General features: G+C 41.3%; 1 protein-coding gene across 6 annotated transcripts in view; it reads left to right on the forward strand.

The window, feature by feature from the left end:
• LOC132916697 (LIM/homeobox protein Lhx9) overlaps positions 1–24,932 on the forward strand; it is a 474,804-nt gene that overhangs the window by 32,075 nt on the left and 417,797 nt on the right. For 5 of the 6 annotated variants that reach the window (XM_060976949.1, XM_060976919.1, XM_060976988.1 and 2 more), the window contains exon 1: positions 18,748–19,520. The gene's annotated coding sequence lies outside the window, so the exon portion shown is untranslated. Of the gene's footprint in view, positions 1–9,273; positions 9,461–18,747; positions 19,521–24,932 lie in introns of those variants that run through there. The other variant, XM_060976939.1, reaches the window with a different exon arrangement.

The following is a 24,932-nucleotide window of genomic DNA, read 5'->3' on the forward strand; positions in this document are numbered from 1 at the left end:
GGCGGGGCGCGACGGTCGCTTTTGTTCGATGGCCGTTTCGTTTTACACAGGCGCGCGCGGTTCGTTCGCTTTTTTCCTCTTCGATTACGCAAATTTATAGCTGATGCAAGACTAGCCGGAATTACACTGTCTTTTACGCATATCTTTCTGTTAGTTCCCGTTGTTCATGCGTGTAATTTTATGCTGCAATGTTATGCCTCCTTCATAATTATTCGAACCACGTGGATGGATAATAGGCGTCTTTTAAATAATTAACAATTAAAATAGATACGATTTCTAATCAATTTTTAACTAGAATTTATCATTCGACTGCACGATCCGAACGTCAGCGTCTTCCTATCCTATAAAACAGAGTCTAGGAATTTGGAAGGGATGTCTTTATGCATCGAATGAAAAAGAAAAAATAATAATAATACTAAAACAGCTTATAAGCTATGGAGTCCAAAAAATTAATTTCTGGAATTTTTCTCTGTCTGTTCGTTTTTCTGTTTATACTCTCATCACGCAAAAACTAGTGATTTAGTATCCGGGGAAGAAAATAGAGTATCTTTCATCTCAATCCGTTTTATTGAAGTTGAGAAATAACCTGGCGTCTGAGTTGTATGCGCTCCAATGTTTGATAGAGGTCAAAAGCAACGATGGTTATTCTTTACCCGCGTTTATTTTCTGTTGAGGTTATTAAATGTGTGTGAACAAAGGAACGCGTGGATAAATTGTAAGGTAGAAAACATATTTTAATACAGAAGTGCAAATACAAATCGGAATATAATTGAAGCTGGTCCAGATCCGCACGCTAGCAGTGTTACTTTACGACTGAAAGCCCTGAAGCCATCGTCGCCTGTCTACAGTTCATGGTCTGCCTTCGTCCCAGTCTTTTGTCTATACGCTGTCGATGGCTTCGGTGCTTGAGAAAACTAAAAGACCAGATGTAGAGTTTTCTTAGAAGTGGTGACCACTTCAACATTTTCAAATCGAACCTTTTCATAATTTAATATTTTTTTTACTCCGGAGAATAAACTAACTGTTAATAGAAAAAATATATAAAATTAATTCGTAAAAGTTCATCTGCTTAAACATTGTTCCGTACATTAGTAGTCGGCGCGGACGAAGTGGCGAGCTAAAGCTAGTCGCAAATAAATAATTAAACAACATCCATCAATCCGTATTAAGCGCGACAGATAAAATCCAAGAAGATTAAATCCTCGAAAGATTTGATTCGTGCGTAAAGTGGAGGCTCATTCCGCTTCCGATGTAGCGGGAACAGTGCTATTAAGTGAGCTGAACAAACAGCAGAAGTACAGCAGACAAAACTTGAGCAGCAAGAACTACGTTACCGTGGAGGCTTCCGCTTTTTAACGGTCACTTTCGCGCCGTTGTAGACGTTCGGTCGTCCTAACACGAGATCCACGTGCCTGTTACCGCCTAATCGGAAGTTTATGCCTTCATCCGAGGGAATAAAGGGGCCTTGCTCCCCGACGCCGCGAAATATTCGCCGGTATGGAACATTTAACGCCGCTCGCGGTCCCTCGCGCCGCGCGCCGTGACGCTACAGTAAAAACGACGAACGAAGAGAGCCCCTCTCGTATTTGTGCTCTATACCCGAAACTGGTATATTCCCTGTGAAATTCACCTGGTTTATATTTTCTGTCGTTTCCGGTGCATCGCGTAATTTTCTCTCTCTTTCGCACGCCTTGTTCTCTTTCGCTCTTACCAACGCGATCCTCGCTCGTTCTCTGCATACCCTCTCGTCCGCCATCCCGTGTCGTTCCATAGTACCCAGCTCCGGCATTTTTATGGGGATAATCCACCCACTCGCGGATACGGCACTGACACTTGTTTTATCCGTCGCTGAACGACGTTTCATGCTCTCCCGTGTCCTGCCACTTTTGATACGAGAAACGGGGTGAACACGGCTGGTGGGTGTACAGGGCTTGGGCATCGGGGTGGGTCATCGGTGACAGGGGTGGTGCGTAAACGATTTTTTATTTCGTCGCTTTTCCTCCATGTACCAGTGTATCCCGATGAAGTCCTGCAGCTGCATCCGATGCGCCATGTAATCGTTTATTAATTGTCGCGGAATAGTCGAAAGGACGTTTGTGCGGGAATAGAAAGGACGGGAATAGTGACGCTTCGTTTTGGGAAACTGTCGATTGAGTGATCGCATGTGCCTCGTTCCGTTAATGTACTATAAAGCTAGCCGATTCAAGGCAAGGGATCGATCGGTTTATAGCGGGATATCGTGTTGGCGTACGTCGTTAATCGGAATATGATAGCGGTTATTGTAAGAACGTGTTGTTCGAATGGATATACTTGTTGAATTAGTATTTTAAGCAATAGAGGATCTTTATCGCTCGACAGCAGAGGAACGAATATTCATTTTTTTAAATCTTTATGTCTCGCAGAAGAAAATTTTATCGACGGATTATCCGACATATATTATGATACTAAATTCACCCTTCCATTTACTCTTTTTCTTTTTCACTGCTATTTTACGATATAACTCTCGTACGTATCTGGTACATTTTTGCTTGACTAAAAATACGACGTTTTCCGTCTCGAAATTCCCCCATTCGATTTCCACGGAATTGTAAAGCATCGCGCGACAAGCTAGCAAAGAATTTCTTATCATCGTTTCTCCTGGCCGTATTCAGCGTTACTGGTGTAACGGCGAACCAAGGTGGATAATGCCCGGTCGGGGAGCAGATTCGCGAGAGGAGAATTTCCCTTCGTTCCAGCCGGGTATCCGAGAAAACTTTATTGTTGGCATATTTTTAAAAATTCACGATCGTCTCTAAGCCGTCGTTCCGCGGGCACTAAACGTTCCGCAAACGGCCACCGCGAATGTAATTTCTACTCGGCTTTAGCCGCGTACTACTCGGCCCCGCCGAAACCTGAGGATATTTCACGGTTTTCGCGGGACGATCGAAACGGCACGTCGGAACGTTTATCGCGCGTTCTCCACCAACTTACACGGCTCAGGGTAAACGCGCACGAGTGCGCCCAACATTCGTGCCGGCTTCTAGTCGTTATCATCCCATAACATTTCCTCCGTGAAATTGTCGAAAATATTTCGATAGTACTTCTCGTCTATTTCATTGAAAAGCTTTTTTCGTAGGCCAAATTGGCTGAGAATTTCACAAATTATAGAAAATTTGAATCTGAATTAACGAATACCTAGGTTTCTGATTTATTTATCAGTAACATTATCACATCCTTTTTTCATTTGTCATAGTTTGGTTGAATAAAGCTTTGACTTTAAAAAATTACAATTACATATGCGGCGTTACTCGCGATTTGAAGAAAGAAATAATTGTAACATCTTCTTTCTCATTTCTATTTCTCATTCATAATTTCTATTTCAACATCATATTTCACGCTGAAAATATTTCTGGCATCCTGTTGCTTGTATCTTTTAACAGTTCAAACGCTCCATTTTTCCGATTGTTCGGTAGACAAGAAAACGTTTAACCAGATTCAAATACCTGCCATCAAGCAGCATCTTCGTGGCCCTGAATCATTTATCAATTCCCGGTCCGCGTCAGAAACGTTTGTCTAGACTCGTGACTTGTTTATGATGGCTGCCCTCGGTGCAGTTTCATTTCAGCTTCGCGCCTCATATGGACAGAGCAAATAACTTTTCTCGATAGTCGGAGTTCGCGCTCGCTTTCTCGAAGGAGAGTAAACAGCGTGCCAGAGAGGACGGAGAGAAAAAAAAATGAAGAAGCTCGTTCTCTCTTGCGTTCACAGTCGCGTAAGGGAAAAGCGGAAAGGAAAGAGCAGCAACAGCGGGTGGAAATTCATTCGTAATTCATGAGTATCGGGCCAAAGTCCCCGTCAAAACTTTGGATATTCGTCCGTCAAACGTTTCTCCCGTCAACTTTCCGAGTGTCTAAAGCCGCCTATCCCCTTGGTCCTCGTCCAGCTGACGGTTCTTCCCCGAGAAAATAATAACCTTGTTTTCGACCACTTTGCGCCCGCCTAGTCTCCACGTACGAGTTTCACGAACTACCCTCTACGATCCTCTTCTACTCTCCTCTCTTTCTCTTTCTTTCGCGTATACCTGACGTAATCGCGTTACCTTCACCATTTTCTCTATCGCACCACATTTCTATTTCGTTCCAACTCGGTTTTTTCCCCAGGACGAAACGCGTCAGGATAACATCAAAATAGCTGTGCGTGACCGCTAATCCGCGACAGTTCGAGTATCACGTAGCCACCGCGTATTCGCGTCAATTTACTTCCACTTACTACGACTCGCCTTGTCGGGCTGGATTAAATTCTAACAATTCTGCCTCTGCCGCTGGCTATCCATCAATCGAAAAACTCTCATCCACGTCGAGAGCAGCGAAATATTATCCGGTCGAGTTATTCGAGAGAAAGCAACGATCTTGGACTGCGTGTCTTAAATAACAATCGAGTAAACGGCAAAAAGGAGGGGGGTAGAAGGGGGAACAAGTTTGAACGACGACAGCGCGAACGGTTTAGCCCCGGAGCTTCCATCCGAGACGGGCAACAGTAAAACACTCGGTTTCGTTCGCCCTCCCGCCGTTTCTCCAATGAAGATTCGAAGAAAAAGGCGGAGAAAATGTGCGCGTTTGCACACGAAGCGAGAACGAGATAGACGGGGCTCCAGGTATTCTCTCCATGGCGAAGAAGTCGAACGAAGCTGCCCAAGGCAGTCGTCGTTGTCTGTTCGCCGCGCTCTGTACTTACCGCGAAATGAATCAAGTCTCTGCTTCCAAGCCGGGCAGGTGCTTATTACTCACTCGTAGAGGCCACGGCACAGCCCTCTTTCCACCTCCGTACCAGCGTCTCTTGGCCCTTGTCTTCTTTCTTCTTCTAGTATCACTACTACTACTAATATCTCAGACTTCTTTGTCTTCCTCTTTCTTTCACGTAGCTACATATATCGTTGCGCGGAGACCTCCCTCGCCCTCTGGCTTCGCTTCGGAACTCCTCCCTTTATCGTTCGCGCCTCTCGAATGCCTCGGAAGCGGAGGAGATTGTAAACGTCGCGATTCGTACGATTATCGCGCGTGAGAATAATGTTCCCAAGCTTTAGTTGCGCCAAGTTGCCACGGAAATCATCCGTGTCCTCCGGTTCGAAGCTTCCGCCGATAGTTTCACCGACTTGCACATTTACCCGACACCCCTTATGAGATTAACTGTGCTTGTTATCTTTGATTCCGAACGAATGGTGTTGCCGAGTAATGGCGTTGCGTGAATTTTCAGTCGGCTAATTTATGATGTTATCTAAGAATCAAGTTCATTAGACAGGGAAATAAGTTGTATGTTTAAAATTTATAACTACGATTTTATGCTTTGTATTTAAAAATAAGATAGTTGGTATACCATGTGTGGTTGAAAATTGGATGGTGTGATGGTACAAGAACGAGAGACTTGATACTCGCCTCCGATTGTTTCAATTTAACGTTAATGATATTTAATGCGCAGAAAATACATTCGATGAAAAATTCACGGTTGATGTATAATAAATTTATACTTTCATGAACATAATTTAAAAGGTAGGAGCTAAACAGGAATTTAACATAACAGGTTAATACTACGGTTTGAATATTTCGTATATTTTTGCGTATTACGTACATTTTGTGAATTTTGTACTTTGAAATTTGTCATGAATGCCTAGAAACCTGCAGTTCGGTAAGAAACAAATATAGTTCAATGAATCATCGTATCAAGAAAGTTTAATGTGTATCGTACGTATAAAACAGCATGTTCATGCGCGTGGACTTGCGTGAAATTTTGTAGCGGAGAGTTTGTCGTTTGCGAGGGTAGCGGAGGAACAACGAGGAAAACGGAACGAGGGAGAGATGAGGGACGCGCTTCTAATGGCGGTCATCTCGAATGCCCTAAGGCGGCTATTGTCTCGGTTTATGCCCTCCTTGCGCATACCAGCCCATACACAGGCCGGAAGACCTACAACATGACTACCTTCCCGTTTTCAAAGGGTGATCAGACGTTCATGGAACGCTTACGTGTACACACTTGGACGTCCGACTCGTACAACATCCCGCTGCCTTATATTCCCTTTAAGGCACTGCTTCGTTAGCTTAATGCCCGGTGATAATCATCGGTGGTTTGTTATATTTCGAAGGCTTCTCGAATGCTTTAACAACGCATGATCCGACATTGCAGATGTCGTATTATACGTCTAGCAATTTTGATCCCCATGCTGCCTGTGAATCATGCGAGACATTCTTGTACTCGAACAAATTGTTGCATGGTAGACAATGTAGCTACGATGGAGATAGCAATGTGGAGGAATGTTGCGTCGATATTGGAGCCTGTAATTTTGTTAATTGCGCAGCTGGAGAGAAGTAGAGGGTAGGATATTCAATTCAGGGTGGATTACGTCATGAGCAGTTTGTAGAAAGATAGGTGGAATGATAGGAGATTCTTAATTAAGCAGCGAATGCGGTACATGTTACGATTAAACGTAGATTTTTGTTCAATCGATTCAATCAATTTTGTTGATTTTTTAATACGCTTCTATTTTATGATCTCTGAACTTATCGAGTAAGATAGAAATTTTCATTCCTAGCTTAAAAAATGTAACCTCGTAACATTCCAGTTACACACAATCGTGTTAATAATGTACTAGACAGCTGTAGGTGCATCTCCATCGTAATTTTACTGACATAAAAGTTATCCCTTTCAAACAAGTTTAAATTTTCTCCCTCTTACACAATAATTTATCAAGTAACAATAATAGTAAACTGATAAGCTACAAATTATAAAATTCTCTTTCGTGATTCTATAATCTTCTCTTACATACGATAATCAGATAATTCGTGGTTTGTAAAATTTTACTAACAACATCATCTCTAAAATAGCTAAACCGATATCGACGATAATTAATGGTAATATCCTAAAGTTAAGACAAAATAACATATAAAACCTGTGAATATCTTTTACGATCTCACATAGTTACTTTCTTACCAAAGATCTATCAAAGATTCGAACATGAAATATTTGCATATATAATAATAATAATAATAATGATAATAATAATAATGATGATGATGATAATAATAATAATAATAATAATAATAATAATAATAATAATAATAATAATAAGAGCAATAATAAGAGTAACGTCGTCGTAGGTATAATTGTGAGACATTAGGATGAGAAATTGGGCTGAGAGAGACGAGGGTGCACACGGTACGTACAAGAGCCGAATCCGCCCGAGGGGACGATTTCGATCTCTTGAACTATCATCCGTGGTGCAGCTATAATGCTGGTTTGTGTAGTACGTATCACGAGTTACCTGGTTGGGGTGCTTTCTATCGGCGATGTAGTCGCGCGTAATAACCGCGAACGGTTCGTTTCGTGGATCAGATTAGGAGAGACTCGGTACGTCCGCGTATTAGATCCTCCTGAGTGCGGTAGGCCGAGATTTTATCGTGGCGACGGTAAAGAGGAAGCCAACCCTCTCAGACCCTCGATCGGACACTTTCGACTGTCCTATAAAACGGCTCGATTAACTGCTTACACCTATGCCACAGGATAAGACAGATAATCTCGACATTCTCGCCGTTTCCTACTCGATTTCCTGTGGTTCCAAGGACGTTTTCGGGGTGTGTTCCAAGCTTTTTTATCCTTCAGTCACATTACTTGGGATTTGGTTGCGGGAACCGTGACTCGAAAACTTTCTTCTCGAAAGTTGGGAACTTGATCCCAGTCGCAGGAAAGTTGGAGGAAGTTAAATGTGGGAATTATGTATTTGAAATTTTGTTTATTATTTGAATTTTTGTTTGTTTAAATTCTTTTAGTTGCCTGCCCGTGCAAATAATCACACACAGTAGACACACATCGGTCGGATTCGCCTCATATTTTAATCCAGAAATTTTCTTCCACCAATTAATGTCTCGGAAGCTTCTCAGTGCCATGTGTATCTGTTCATGCTCGAGATATTTGATAATTTAAATAAAATATTTACCATGTACCATCGATGATGATCAATTGCTGTTTACTTAATTTTTTACTAATATAACATTGCTACTACTCCTGAAATTAGTGCTCCAACTATCAAGAGGAATTTCTTTTACTTTGATAAATTTTTGGCGATAAAACGTTCTAAAGTAACGTAACTTTAAGCAAAGCTTTTCCTTAAATTCTTCTATAGAATCTTAATTAGGATCTTAAATTCCTCTATAGGAATTAATCAATAATTTTCAATTTTTTAATACGGCTCTCATTTGAAACGACGGAAGCACAGAAATATAATATCCTTCCTCATTTGTAAGAAATGCAACCGTCACATCAGAGAGTGCATCGATAATTTCAGGTAGTTCAAACTTTGACGATGCCTAGGCATTCGCGTCAGACATGGGCAGGCATTTTGTAGGGCAGTATTTCAATCGGTAGATAGTAGACGAAACGTATGGATAGGGTAAAGAATTAACCGGAACATCGTGAAAGTGCCGCGGGGCTTCACTTTGACAGCCGATCACCGCCGAAGGGTGAATGATACGAACAAACTCGCCCGGCATTATATTTCAATCACGTTTGTGCAGCCTTTGATTACTCGCGATTCGAGAGGCGACGCTAACTGAGAGACTAACGAACGATCTCTCTGATATTATTGATCGAGTTGTCTAACAATTTTACACGGCTTTCTGGCTTTCCCCTCATCCTTTTTTCGGATGCATCACTCACGCTTCATGGATTTTCATCGCGATGCAAATAATTTTTGCAAATTGCAAATCGAGTATATTCACTTCATATAGATACCGATACTCTTTAAAAATATTCCTTTTATAAAAAATAATTGGTTAGAACAATAATTGTATGTACAGGTTCTTTGTAACTCGTTAAACACGGTATGGTACAATAGAATTCTCATTAGATAGGTACTAGTGATATAACAGAATTTGTGTTGAGAATTTAAGGAGCACGACGTATCGTTAAAGTGGAAAACTTTCGAATTTACGAGTATTTTATTCGAAATTCGTGACAATTGCATATGAAAGAAACGTAGAGAACAAGAATATCGATATAACAACGTAGAACTAAACCAACATCGACTAGCCGTAAATTAAAATATCGTTCTTTCGCGTTTAATTTTGTATAATGCATCGTTTCGCAAACGATGCGATAAAACGCATAAAAACGCTGGTTGAATAAAACACGTTGCACGCGGAACATTTATCGGAAAGCTTCTTTAGATCCCCGGTGAATGGATTCGCCATGGAAAACTAGCATCTCTGGCGTTACAGTTCTCTACTCTTGATTTTTGCTAATTTACAGGTGAGAATGCTCGAGGAAGCGGGCCCGGCGAATGCAGCATTAAGGAGTAACCGGTCGACTTTTTTCTCCATCTCCATGGCATTTACCCGAGATAGCCGCGGAATCGACGGTTAAAAAAGCATTTCACGAAGCTGCAACCAACCAACCAACCAGCCAACCAGGCAAGCCAGCCGGTTTCGAATAAGAGGTAAGCCGATAGTCCTTCCTTTTCGTTGAAGGTGGAACAATAGGGTAGATTTTCCGAGATCTGTTTTACGTCTGCTCGCACCGAGGGTATGGCCTAGCATGGTAGCTCGGCCAGCCCCCGCGAATAAAATGAAGTAGAACGTTCCAACCGACCCCGTGTGTTTGCTTTTTGCTCGTAATAGCACCCACATCCACCTGTATCTCTTCATACATCCACTTTCATCGTTGTACCTGCTCCCGTAGAGATCAGAACGACGGCTTTTGACTGAACATTTTCGTAGTTAAATACCGCCTCTCCCCCCTTTCTCTCGTTCTCTCTCTTCCCCTCTCTTCGGCGTACACTCATTCCTAGTCCTTCCTCTTTATCTTCTACCCTTCCTTCGTTTTTTTTTTTTTTTATTTTATCCTCTGTGTCTCCGTTTTCCTGTTTCTTCCGTCCCGTCTCTCTCCTTCCACTCCCTCCACGTTGTTCCTACGGGATCGTCCCGCTTACGGACGCACTTGTACGCTCGCTAGAGTGCGGGGCAGGGGAAAAAAGCAAGATCCGTGAGTATAGATTCGGCATGGAGCACGCGAGCGAGTTTTTTAATCTTTCAATGGGCCTTCTACGCTCTGGAAATCTCTCTCGCTCTCTTCCCTCCCTTTCCCTGCTGTTTCTCTGTTTCTGTTCTTTTCCCGCTTTACTCTCATACTTTTTTCCCTCGCTCTCGCTCTCTGTCTGCCATGACAGCCTTCCTCTCCTTTCTCTCGATTCTGCAAACCCCTCTCGAAAGTTCGTCCCACTTCAACCCTAGCTGCGACCGCTCGGCTGCTTGTCTCTCGATATATTTACATATTTTCGTGATATTTCGCGACGTTAATCCCTGAGCCGGCCTCCGCCCCCCTTCACTGCGACGAGCGCGAATTAAATGTGAAAACTCGCCTCCGGCCTTTTTTTCTCTCCATCTCTCTCCTCAACAGAGGTTTATTGTTAAATTCGCGCTCAGCTACGGCTTGCTCGCTCGGTGATTTTATCTCCGAGCTTCTGCTCTCTTTCCAACTCGCGAACGTACGTAACCTCCGCCTCTCTGTCTGTCTTTTTCACGCTGTTTTTCCCTCTCCTTGTTCTATTTCTTTCCTTTTTGGTTTTTTACCTGGGAAGGTACGTCGATGTTGCAGCGTCGTTGTTGTCGTTGTTCTTCTCGCCGTTCTTGTCGATTCCGTCCCTTTTTTCCATACCAGTTCCGCTTTTGAACGAGTCTATTCACTCGTGGTTAGGTCAATTCAATTTCGTCTCGAAATTTCGTCGTTGCTCCGTGATTACGCGAAATTATAAGCGCAGAATTACATTGCCCGAGAATGTTACTTCACGTTAATTGTTCGTTAAATGATCTATTTTATACGGAACAAAGAGATAATTGAATTAATAGAGGTAATAAGCGAGCAGTAAGGACAGAATATCGCGGAGCTGTTTGAATTAATAATCATGCGCAAGCTGGTTCCAAAGTGATTGGAAAATCATAGTCGATCCGTGGTTTCGTTCTTGCTTTCGTCTCGCGTAGACTCGCTAACGTAATTCGCACCGGAAGGCAAAGAAGATCGCACGAAGCCGGAACTCAGCTCGCGGTAAGATCTTTCGCATAAAATACGAAGTCCCGCGGGAGCAGGTCTTCCTGAAATATCGAGTATATATTCCACAGACGACCGTGACTCTTAAGACCTTCTCGGTATTTAGAGATCTTTCAAATAACGAAGAAATAAAATAATCATACTAATTTGATGCATGCGTGTTTTGGCCATCTGTACGATTTGCTTTTACATGGTCCTCTTTTTACTGCTATTTATTCTCTTTTTTGTTTTAAAATATATTTTTTATTGGACATTTTTATCTGATATATATTCTCAAAAAGCCGGAGATTAATCGATAACGAGCTGCGTTTAAATGATAGAAATTTAATAAGTAACAAGGTAATCACAGCTGATCATTTTCGAGCAAATACAATTCTATCACGAATTTCTATACAAAATGCTAGTTCTCCGAAATAGCACATAGTGCGTCGACAATGTTAACTGGAACGGATGTACTTACCGGGTATAAACACTTTACAGGTCTTGCCTAAAGTTTCTCGAATTTCGAGACACGGTGAAAAAAGAAAGAACGCGGAAGATTCATCCATTTCGGGTAGAGGCAAAATGAGTGCAATTTCGTAGATTAAAAATCCCAGGTTTGGCAAATGCGCGCGATTCTTACCGATTTCAATGAACCTTCGCGTTAATCCCGCGCGTAATTACGGCCACGCGATTGTTCGACGGCAATTGAATTGCGAACGGACAAACAATAAGCAAATTATATTTCCGAAAGTACCCTCGTTTAGAAAATTAACCGCGGTAGAAAAAAGGAGAGAGAGAGAGAAGAAAATGAGAAGAGAGAAACACGGCTGAAAACGATCGTTCAGCGAAATCCTTGGTAATTCGCGTCTTTAGACGGGGAAAACAAAACAAGAAGCAAAGAGGAGGGAAAGAAAGAAAGAGAAGGAGGCTCGAGAACTTGTATTTTCCTACAGCTTTTTATCGACCTCATTCTATACCGCTGAAAATGAAAAAAGAGGAAGAGACGTGGAGGGACGAGGGAAAGGGAGAAGGGGGAAAGCGAGGGGAGGTTCTTTTCGAACTCGACTTTATTCTGCGTCATTCAGCCGCTTCCGAGTTGCCGCTGTTTCACTTCCGGCCGATGATCGTACAGCGGATGAACATTTTGTCCCTTGCAATTCATAAGCTGAAAACTGCGTGGTAGACGGAAGGCGGAAGAGCACTCTTTATCCGTTTTGTTTCGCGAAACTATCAGCCACTTATCCAGCGCAAGTAGGCTAGTGGCGCGGGAAAAATTACGGACAATGCCGTGCTTAACGTTTCGATGGAAAAACCGGTACCATTTATAGCAAACGGGAATACCTAATCAGTCATAAACCTTGGATACATTATTGTTTCGATTCGTGATCGGGCAGAAATCGAATACATATTCTGGAAAGATTAGATCATTGTTCATTTGATGAACGATTGGCGACTTACAATGATTATAAGGGTCAAATATTTAATTAATCTGTCTAAAGTACAAATATTTCTTTGGTTTATAAGTGAAAATTATTAAAGTTTGTTGTAAGAAAAACCTTTAATAAAGTGCATGAAATTAAACCCCATCCCTCTATATCAGATCTTCTATTTATTTTGTTAATCAATTATTATAAATGGGAAGCGACTAGGATAATTATGTCAGGATACAGGATACAGCGGAATTTACCAGTTAATTTTTATATTTATTTTGTGATATTGTTCCAATATTTAAATGACTAAAATAATTCTCCAAACTAAAAACAATCCGTTTACGGATACAATATAGCCTTATAAGTTATAAAATATATGTATGTTGAGAAATATGTATTTAATTCACTACCTAAAAACAAACAAACGCGATATAAAGAATTGTAAATTCTTAAGGATCGTCTCTATTTTTCAGTAATTAAATATTTTCATAAAACAATTTCACCTTTGCTACAAATTTTAACCAAAACGTTTAACTTTTCCACGACGTATATCATTGCAATCGTTGGAGTTCGCGAACGAAATCAGAATCGTACCTTACATGCGACACGCGTACTACAGGTGGTGAAGTTTTATAAAGTGACGATCCCTCGCCGTAGTAAACTTGTCGGGCTTGTAGTAATCTCGTTAACGAAGTCTCTCCGGGTACCAGGACGGCTCTCATGCATCTCATCTTATCTCGTTGTCTTCTCCATTCGTCTCCTCGTTATCGTCGAATCGCTCGTAAATCGAGCGTGCTCGTAGAGGCCTCGTTCAGGTTGTTCGCTTCGGGAGAATCGATATCGCTCTCTCGTGTCTGTGGGATGCCAGGCTCGACTTGATCTTACAAACCGGAGCCCTCGAGATCGCTCTTTGACTTCGTAGTCTCTCAAATCCTCTCTCTTCCTTATCAGATCGCGTCACCGGGTGAAAGCCGAACGAATGGACCGATCGTTCTCTGGTTCGATCGTCTGCCGGACACTGCGAAAAATAGTCTTACTTCGATACCCTATATCCGGCTTTTCCGAGTTCGTGTCTTTTAATGTAAAAATCCTTGTTTTCTTCTCTTTTCGTGATTAGGATTGTTCCGATTCTTTTCTCGCCATTTGATACAATAGTAATGAGGATTTATGGTGTACGAGAAAATATATAACGCAATGAATTTTATTTACATGTTTTACAAAAAAACAAATTGCCAAAAATGTATAGTTGTAAGCTTAGGAATTTTCTTTGAAGAATCGCGAATTGGAGAGTTTGATCATATTTCGCATGCTTTATACGAAATTATAATTATCTTATTCAGTCTATATAATCTTTCTTTATTATTCCTCTTTTTCTTTTCCTTTCAGCATGTAACATATTTTCATAGAATTAAACACAGTATCAGACGATAAAGCTATAGTTTCATAAGAACTTCAAACCTCACGGTAGAATGATTCATCAACCGCAGTAGGTTCAGCCAGTCGCCGTTCAGACGAAACAATATCGTAACACTATAAAAATAGTATCCTAACAAAGACATAATTTCGTAGAAACTTCTTCACAGTACCAAGTAAAATGATCTATCAACCGCAATAGATTCATGCGATCACCATTTAAACAAATCAGTTAGTCAGTCACCAACAAACACCACATATAATTTCGTACACGTGCTATGAACTCCTATATGCGCGCCATAAGCTCTTTTTCTCGTCTCGAAATTCATCCTAGTGAAAAAAAGGGGTTAACATGTTACTATCCGAAATGGGACGTATTATGAAATTTTGAAGCAGCGAGTGGAACGTGGTAGTGGTACGCGTGTATATATATCGAACAATAGGAGCGTCTCTATCCAAAAACAATGGTCGTGGCATTAATTAAATCGCACGAGCTTGGTCAGACCTCGGACCGGCCAGCATGTGGAACAAGAAGGGGGTGAAGTACCGTGACCCGCTGGGCGATTCAAAAATAAAAGGAATAATTTTAGTCTACGTATATCCCCGGGCGAAACGGATATCATTGTTGGATAGGACGGCACGGCTTATTAGAATAATACGGTCGCAGGAGATCCTGGAGGGGGACGATGGCCGGCTAAATACGGAGGTAATTGTTCGAGGGATTGTTGTTCCAGGTTATTCTTATGTAAATCTTGACCAAACCTTCCATGAAGGGATAAAGCGGAGGAGAGCGGTGGGGTTGGAGGAGGTTGAAGAGTGGATAGGGCGCAAGAGTGCCTACGAATATTTGCACGAGGTAATTATTTCGTCCCCGGAGGAAAGCCGGATTTCCGCCGGAGAGTTTTCCACGTGTTATTTTGCGCCACGCCACTCGGCCTCATTATATAAGCCATTGTTCTTTCCCTTAGCGCCTCGCCGACTTAACTATGTTCCGCGAGTCGATCCAGCCTGGCTTGGCTTCCGTTTAGGGAGAGCCATTTTAAGCTTGTCAAGTGTCCTCCTTCGGTTCTTTGTATACTTCTATTACGTAGAATCGATATAACAAGATAAGCGATAGCGATCGTTTCGAATAGATTAAAAAATGGATTTTCATGGATTAGTTTTGTTTGTGGTATATTTGGATTTAGTAATGCGACGAGGAAAATGGATTTTATTATTGTTGGAGGTAAATGATGGTTTCTGAAATTGGGATGTAGAATGGAACGAGCGGAGGACGCGTTACGAACACGTGACATTCTGACGTTCTAAATAATTTATGTGCAGAACACGGTGGTGGCCTAACCTTTGCTCTTTTTAAAGTTTCCAACGCGAACCATTGTTCGGCACTGCCTAGCACGCTGCAAATTCATCCTCTTAGTTAATATATTACAGTATTTTTCCCGTTATTTTGCGCTTCCCTTGTGATATACATGCTTTCACATTCTTTTTTTCGAAGAATTTTTTTGCAAAACGAAATATCGCCGGATTACTTTGTCACAGAATATTATTATACGTTGTCATTGAGTTTTACTCATATAACTTTTTATTTAGACTTGTACTTTATTTAGGTATATGTAAATTTTAATTTTAAAAGAATTATATATAATAACAAATTCGAAGGTTTACAAGTTTATCAGATTCTTGTTGTAATTTAAAAGAATTAATACAAAATTCAAAGATCTGCAAGTTTATCAGACTCATGTCGTAAAATTTACAGAAATATCGTCAATATTTTGTGGAAAGGACTTACCGTGCATCGCGGTTGATCTTTGTAATTTCCGAGCGACAGATAAGCGACAGGGCAGAAGTTAATAGCAATGTTATTCGATGTTGCGTGCGCTTTTGAAGCAACTACGGCAGCCGTCTGTCTGTCACATAGGTTATCCAGTGCCGTAGGTGGTTAGCTACGACTTGTGCTCAAACGAGCAAAGTCGATTACCTTGGCCCTTACGTGGCTCGCCGGAAGCCAGTCGGACATCAAAGTGCCCCGTCTGGCTTCCTGGGTAATTAATTCCTCCTGCTGCCAACTTTCATACAGAGCATCGTAACTGTCCTTCCAACAGATCACATCAAATCTTCTACGGAAAACAAAAACTGGCTATGCTGTAACCGGCTTGCCTACCATGTTCCATCTTTGCGATGAAAATCATGAATCAACTTTTAATTAGATGAATGCTTCTCCCAAAGAAATACATCTTTTATTTTGTATCACAAATATACATATTCAATAAGTTTTCAAGAAGCCATTACGATATGTACGAAACAAAGATGTATGAGATTTCTTTTAAAACAATCAAATACTACCGATCAAAATTTTTTTCAATAATAATTAAAAAATAAAGATTTCATCAACTTTCGGTTCTTCCTTGTTTTTTTATCAAGATCCTATCAAAATATTGTAATAGTTGTATCGATATATTTCCAAGATCATCGAGAACAGTTGGCTCGCGTTGAAGTAGAATTGTCTATCAGTGCCAGACACGTATGTTCGAGTGTTTCAGTTCCCACAGAAGTTCACATGCGGAAACTTCCTATCATTGTGAGATATTTCTCTTATAATACATTGAGAAAGCATTCTAAATAATTTTCATCTATCATATTTGTGTTAACTAATCAGACTGTCGAATTACGACAGCGAGTTTCCTTGTCTAGTCGTCTTCTCATTTCTTATACTGTCGGCTGTAAGTATTAGGTTATCCGAAAAGTTTCTTTCGTTTTATAAGGAAATAGTAGACGCACAATGTTTTTTGTTTTATATTAGTTTATTGAATTATGACGGATCATAATAATAGAAATAGAACGAAATGGATCACACCTAATTCTATAAAATAATATAAAATAGAAATTGTTGTTCATCTATTATCATCTTATGAAACGAAAGAAACTTTTCGTATTCCCATCGTATACAGTGACGGCCACAAATGATTCGTCATTTTTAGAGAATGTATATTTACTTTCCACTTTCACAGTATGCTTTCTAACGTGAAATATCAAATAAAATAAAAATTATTACTTCTAGACTAAAATACGTGCCAATAATTGATAATGTACCATGCTATGTCCTTATCTTCTTTACTAGAAGAAAATCTCCTTTTCTCTACTGAATGTTTCACTACTATCGATTCGATGCAACAATGCAACCAACGAACATACACTTTCTATCACATAAATTCGTCATCAAACAACGTCATCGTTGTTCGTTCTCCCTATAGCAAAGTTTCAAGTCTGTATGAAAGACGTGTGCACGCCTTATCGGTCCAGAACTGATGTGACCGGTCATGAAACGAAGATCAGTCGTGTGGTGGGGGGTGTAAGGTGATTACTAACATCATGCAGGTGTATTAATAGATTCCGTATTCGCCGCGGGGGAGGAATGGATGAGGAAACGGGGGGAGTCTTTCTGGCCAGTAGAGAGGGATGGATCAGGGGAACGGGGTGAAGAACGGCAAGGACACCGGGACCAAGCAGGTGAACAGAGTCGCCAATCACGAGCCTCTCTCCGGATTCTCTTGCGTCTCGCTCCTCCCTGGCCGAGCTTGCGGAGGTGTGGTTTGCACCTGCGCTTGCGCCGCACGCCCCGCCTCCCGCACCTGCGGCTTTTCCGCGCTTCCGCGTACGCTTTCCGCACTTCGTGCTGGTGGGGCACGGAACCCGAGACGAGGCACCACGAGGTTTTGGCCGCTAGTACTGTCTGGACCGCGCTGGCTGAATCTACTTGCATCGTTTAGGCGGCTTTCGTACCGCTCCAGATCGCGCTTTCTCCCAATCTTTATGATATTTTCTTTTAAACTATGTTTGACAGTGAATGAGTACTTGGGCAAACTAGCATCATAGAGATAAAATATTTACAGCTCGCGATACGCATACGTAAGAGTAGTAAGAGTCGTATACATATTTGATTGCTTTGACGTATTGAGTTCATTAGAACACCAGTTCGTTCGCATACTTATCCGCTATAACGATAGCCTTAGGTATTTAGGTGAAATCTTTTTGAATGACAAATGGTAATTACTAGTTGAGAAATTTTGTTGCGATGAAAATGCAGTTTATCGTTGCTGTTCCTCTTGAGTTTCTATGATCCTAAGTAGACGTTATATTTCAATATCCAACTTAAACAACTGCATCAGTTCTTCATCTATCTCATTCCTAATAATTGATCTTACGAATCAAACTAATCAATCCCATATTGTATGAAAGTTTGAAAATTGAATTTTAACAAGCAACAGATTTATCGTCATGAAGGTATTTACCGCAGAAAAACAGCATAAGTAATCGCAATTTCCAAGATAAGTTTGAGAAGATAATGTCTATACTCGTCATTTCTCTTTGCATTTCAATTTATGCAGTTGACCGCCATAGCTTCAGGGATGTTCGTACATCCAGCCATTCGTCTCAATTATTTCTACATCCTCGTACACCGATTCTTACCAAACGCTCGATCTTTCCTCGTCATAGTTCGCTAAACCGTGTTTTCGATCGTTGCACAAATAGCGATCGATGCCCGATCCTTGGGCACGAACATTAGCGCACAATGGTCGTGAGACGTCAGACTTCGTGCTTCCGATTTCCGATGTTCCTCATTGTCTGAAATCGCATAAAAGTTTCATCGCTAGTATTTAGGGGATACAATAGCACAGGCATTCAGAAATATACCCCAAAGTAACACAGACACACATAGAGAAAGAGAATTATAGAGAAGCGTAGAAATGGATCGTCTTCCCCTCTATCGTCGTCCCCTCCAGCGCGTACGAGTAGAAGGGTCGCGTTTTCCGGCGGGTTCCGCTAGATGGCACGGAGGCTTCCTTACGCGGTGGTTCGCAGTCGCTCCGCGGCGCCCAGACCGTGCGGTTATCCGTCTCTGCTCGAAAAAAGCCCGCCACGAGCAGGCGAGCATCGACGTTCTTCTCCGCTGCGAAGCGATATTACGTCCCTTTCTTGCAATCATCTCTCGTCAGACTTCTTCGTCTCATTCAGAATCCATTTACATATTTCCGTGGAAAAAATCATACTAGGAACGAACTTTGGAGAAATTAATTGGAACGTGTTCTCGACCGAATCAGTCGGTCCCAGGAGAACTCGGGAGCGCACACTCCTGACGTTTCTTCCCCCGTCGTTTCAGTCAGCCGCGGGCAACCGTCGCGGTGTCACGTGTTTCCGTATCGCCATCGTGTATACTTGCTATTAACCAGCAATTAACAAAAATCAGCGGTATCCAATTTTACTTCGAAGAATTATTCGCTGTGAAATTACTGCCACTTAACGAACGATGTTATCGAATAAAGTTCAATTAAACTTTGAATAAACATTTGGAATAAATTTCCATATATAGACTACAATTTTCGTCGTCGCGATTAACAAGTTCGAAAGAGCTTCGTGCACGATCGTTTTCTGTTTATTCTTCTTCGCTCGCTCCTGTCTCCCCATTGGACGGCTCGCTCGTGATCGCCACGTGGTCGTGTCGCGATCGATCAGTGGTGCATCCTATAACCGGCCGAGAAGGAACGAGCACGACGTGGTGCCGCGAACCGGAGATAAGCGAAGAGGATCACTCGGAACTGGTGCTGCTAGGAAAACGTCCTGCCAGCCAGAGTGAGTACCCTTGTTACGATCAACGAACTTGTAGCATATTGTTGCCTTGCCGCATTTCACAACCCCCACCCTCTACTTGCTGCCGCTACCCTCCTGTTTACGCTCGATGTCGATGGTCCTTGAACTTGCTTTGCTGTTAGAATGTGCGTAGGGTAGGTCTTTATTTGTTGCGCCAGGCTTAAATGTCAGAGTTTGTACAATCTCCTTTTATTATTTGCATATTTCTATTAAGTAAACCGCTTTTTCTTACTTTATTTTGACCTACTACTACATAGACAATATTTGGGAAACTTCTGTTAAAATTGATATAGACATTGAATCGATATGTAGATTTATACTTCTCAATTGCTTTTACTCGTTAACGCTTAGTAATGGAAATTTGTACGCCAAACAGGAACCTATCGATAGGACAAGTTTCTATACATAGGACACACGAATGTTTGCTATAGATGGACTTTAAGATTTAGTTTCGAATAACTATTCTTGTAATCGAATAATGTATTCGAATAGATACATTTTAGTATACGGAATAAAATATACATACATTTGATTTGCGTATTCACTATCCGATGTCCGGAAGAAGAAACGGGTCAGTTGTTGTGTCGTAATAAACATAATACACAGTGACTAGTCAGTTCTACGTAAATTCATAACTAGACTGCGGATGTTTGTAGGAATTACATTCTTATGAATATAACTACAGAAACGAGAACTGAATATAGAGATTTGTTGTAGACATTAAATATTCTTGTGTGCGTTCTATTAGGTTGTACGAAAAGTTTCTTTCGTTCCATAAAATGATAATAGATGAACAACAATTTCTGTTTTGTATTATTTTATTGAATTAGGTATGATTCATTTTGTTCTATTTCTATTATTACGTTCGTGCATGATTCAATAAATTAATATAAAACAAAAGACATTGTGCGTCTATTATTTCCTTATAAAACGAAAGAAACTTTTCGAACAACCTAATACTTTCCATATTTCATATATTCTTGCGTATTACATACAGCTTGCGTTTTTAAATTATCTGCAAATGCATAAACATCCGCAATCTATTTATATCGGCAGATGTCACGATTACATGGTGCTGAGTTCACGTTCACGGCAAAATCAAAGTTTCCTTATATCGTGTCTGTCTGAATTAGTAATCTTCAAGAAGCTTAGTGTCTCAAGCTTCTAATTTTCTAATTCGATCTGCAGGGAAACTTTTATCAAAGATAATCCGGTTAACCAACGTCGACCGATCAGAGATCGCAATTCAATCGAACTTTCTGCGTATTCCGGTCGAAAATTTCGCGAGGTTATCGGGTCTTAGGCGGCGCACCATCGATCTAATTGCATCGATTGTCAGCAAACCGCGTGAAGAGACTAGAGCGAGGCCTGCGCCTGCACCGGGTTTAGCCCTTTAAATGACTTAGCAGACAATTTGCCCATTAACTCAGCCAGTCTCTAGCCGTAATGGAAGCCATTGTTCGACCTATCTTGTCAGTAATACACGGCTGACCTGTATGTGTGTGCGCGCGCGAGCTGCTCGCGTGGACGTATTACAGGTAGATGTTGCCGTGTGCACGCACGAGGACATCAAGACACTTGCGATATCGGGTAGCCCACATTGTGCGTCGAGATGAGATCGTCTCATTACGATTACGTTAATTAATCTAACGTATTATGGTCTGATAGTCCCTTAAGAAGGCTTGTCCGAAAAGCTAGCGCGAGGTAACTGTTTCCGGAAATGGGGTCCGAAAAGGATAGAACGAGGATATAGGAATATTATCCGGTAAAATAATTATTCGATATACGCTCCTATCTGAAATCAGATCATCTTAAAGATCAGAGCATCTTAAAATTTAAGAGGAAAGAATGAATTCCTTAAGTCGATAGGTATCTTGTTCGTGATATTCTTTTATGCTATAAAGTGTAGTAGATACTGTACAATTTTATTTTATTTCTTCAATTTTATAGTGTTGGAAGCTTAATTATATTTAGATATTTAACTAAATTTTATATTTAAATGTAATATTCTTATCCCTTAGAAAAAGTTTGCTTCGAGCAGGAGCGTATGTGATTTTGGTAGATTAATATTCGGTACTTTGAAAGATAGTAGTTTAGGATTACGTTTGACGTTGAAATAGATATGTGATTTTGATCTCAGACTATTTTGATATTCGGATTTTCGTCCATTAGACTGTTTTATAACTTGATAGGTTAGCTATTTGTATTAGTATCGAGTAGGTGAAGTACCTAGATAGATACTAATAGATAGATAGATAATAAATAGCCTTTTGTATCAATTATGTTCTGTCTGTGTTCTAAATTTTAAAACAAAGAATGTTTTATTAGACTAATTTTAGTAATAAGTGAATTTTTTCGCGCAGAATATACATTCGATTTTTACATGACTGCTTTGGTGGACCCGATTTTTATTAGAACGATAGTTAGAAGAGAAGAGTTTGTGTAAAATTTAATGGAAAAATCTTGAGTTTGCAAAATTTTCATGCGATTCCGCTACCATGCTCTTTATATCGATATCTAATCCATTCTCGTTCGAAAAACATAAAAATTCTGTAAAAATCTGTAACACTCGATGCATCTTTCTACCTATTCGTTACTTTCATTCTTTTTATTTTACAAATTTTTGCATTTAGGGGATTTTCCAATAAAAACCTTTCATACCATATTTTATTTATTCTTAAGCGAAAGTTACATTAGCAATAGATAAATAATTATATCCAGAACCCATGTGGAAAGTTATTTTAAATTTTCCGATATAATTATTGTTACATATCGTCGCTCTCATCGGCAGTGAAAGGGTTCGCTTATTTACTCATCAATCATCATTCCGTTATCGAATTCATATACCAAGACAAATTACTTATTAACAACGAAGAAGCGATCATCGACCACGCTGCCATCCTGCTTTCTAACATTCTCCAACCTGCATCATCGTTCCTTTATAACGTCTTTAATGGTGCACGATGTTCGTCGCTGTTGTCGCCAAGAGGCGCGCAGAGGGAAGCGGAACCAGCGTTGCGCGAAAGAGTTGTCGGGTAACTTTCACGCGAATCCTTCGCCGCGAGGACTTGCGGTCAGCGGAACTCGCAGTGGAAGGCGAGTTAGGACTCGGTAGTGGGGGCTGTGTCGGCGCTACCGGCGGGCGCAGAAGGCGCGAAAACGTCCTGCCGTGATTAGGCTGGCAGCTTGCGACAGGAGGTAGCACAGGACTAAGCTAGGTGGTGGCGCCGATCGCCGTGCGCAACGACGAGGAAGAACGCCGCAAGAAGAAGGAACAAGAGAGACGGACCGACGTGTGCCGGTGAGCATAGTCGGCGACGGTCCTGGGACGAGCGCGAGACAAAGACGAAGAATGAAGAGAAAGAGAAAGAGAAAGAGAGAGAGAGAGAGAGCGTGGATAAAGATAAATCGAGGTCCTTGATTCGCAGAGCAGAAGGTCCTCGCGAGAGGTGATCGTGCAGGGTCGAGGGAAGAAATTGTACAGCGATTTGTAATTGCATTGTACGCTAGACATTGATTGGGTTTCGCGATGATTTAGTCCTTTGTGCTCGAACGTGGGTTATGTTACCTCGACGATTGTTCGATTAGGGGGAACGTTGAGTAAGATATTTTATCGGCCTCGAGTATCGTTCCTTGAGGGGCGGGGATGGTATGATTGTGCTGCAATTTAGAAGTTTGGCAGAGGCTTGAAGCAGTAGGAGGTTAATTAGAACGATAGATTACCGTCAGTCGTAGGGAGAGAGTAATTTCTAAATTGGACGTTATCATGAATAACTTGAAAAGAGCTTGTTAGATTTTGTATATGTAGTTTGTAATGCCACATTGCGTCGATACAGATATCGCACAGAAAATTGAATAATTTTTGTCAGAGCTATTAGAAGAATATATTAGTGAAGGGAAAATGTATCTGTATGATCTTATCTAGTTAAGTGCATTTTTATACTTTGTAAACACAAGTTCTTGCAACAAAAAGCAATTTCTCCAACCACTTAGCAAATGTAAGAAGACACTTGTACTGGATCGATCGGTACCGTAAGGTCATAAAACTCTCGGGATTCAATGGGTTATCTGTGTGCTATAACTGGATTTTAAGAATCGGCTGGAAGCACGCGGGACACTATTGTCCAAGGTCGTTGAAGAATTTAATCGAGGGCGGCCGGAAACGATTACACCGGAGAATTTGATTTTCGAACACGGTGTCCGAATTCAGTGATGGGAGCGAGCATAACGCGGATGGAGGGAAATTCGCGAGTGAAGATTCTTCGTGCGGCATTTATTGGATCGTGACAAGTAGAGAATGGGGAAAGAGGGTACGACAGCGATGAAACGCAAAAGGGGGAGAAGCTGTAAAGGGCAGAGGGCACCAAGCGCTCGCTCCATAAGAGAGAAGACGAGCAACTCTCATTAAAAGTCGAGTATTAATATTTTAACGGACGCTCGTCACTTGAACGAGGTCGTTGCGGTGCCCAACGTCTCCCTTCCAATAATCGACCGGTGTATCGTAAACTTTCCAATATTTTGTTTCTATGGTGTTCGGATGTCAAAATCACTCGACAGCATTGACACAAAATTACTCGATTATTCTCGTTATACAGTGCGATCGTTAATGCGTTCACCTTTCCTGTTTCTGCATTCAATTCCGGATCGATGTAACCGTTAGATAACGTCTGGTTTTTGTCCGGTGGTCGATCTTATCCTATCCAATTACGAATCTCACCAGGTGCGCACAGGCTGTATTGGTGCAACCAGATCGTCGTGATTCGTAAGAAAAATCGTCCGACGACGAGATTATCGCGGAACCGACGAAAGAGAGTGCAGAGGGGCAAAGAAATTGCATCGAAGGCAATCGCGAGATAAAATGACGCGATAATCGCTTTACAGATTGACGGCGGGCCAACGTGGTATGGCGGCGCGATCGTGTCACGTCGATGCTACCAGCGTCGATTCTTTGGAACCTTACGAAAGTGACGATCGTTTCCGCGACGCTTGAGCACCGCTGCGTCCGCTCATATTACATCCAGGATTAATATTAAATTTCACACGATGAGTGCAATTTCATTACCCCCCTCCAAACGGCCCTTCGCCGACCCAACACCGTCGTTTCTCCACCTTTCAGCCAAACCTCGCCGATGCTCGCGCAAAGACCTATAACGAATTGGCTCTATGAGAAAAATTGCAGTCGCAATATAACGCGATAAGGACTTATTGGAATGGCGGGTTCCGATCCTATGGAGAAGTAAAAATTTCAAGAATTTCTACAGATCAATGTCTGACTCGTTGATCGTTGGTATACCGAAGAGTCGTAGATTTACGATGAAACATAATATAAGATTGTGCTTTGTAATTTCGTGATTTGGAAACAGATACCGGTTCAGACTATAAATCGAGCTCTGC

Source organism: Bombus pascuorum, chromosome 1 (genome assembly GCF_905332965.1).
Source record: "Bombus pascuorum chromosome 1, iyBomPasc1.1, whole genome shotgun sequence".
In the NCBI taxonomy this organism is placed as follows: domain Eukaryota; kingdom Metazoa; phylum Arthropoda; class Insecta; order Hymenoptera; family Apidae; genus Bombus; species Bombus pascuorum.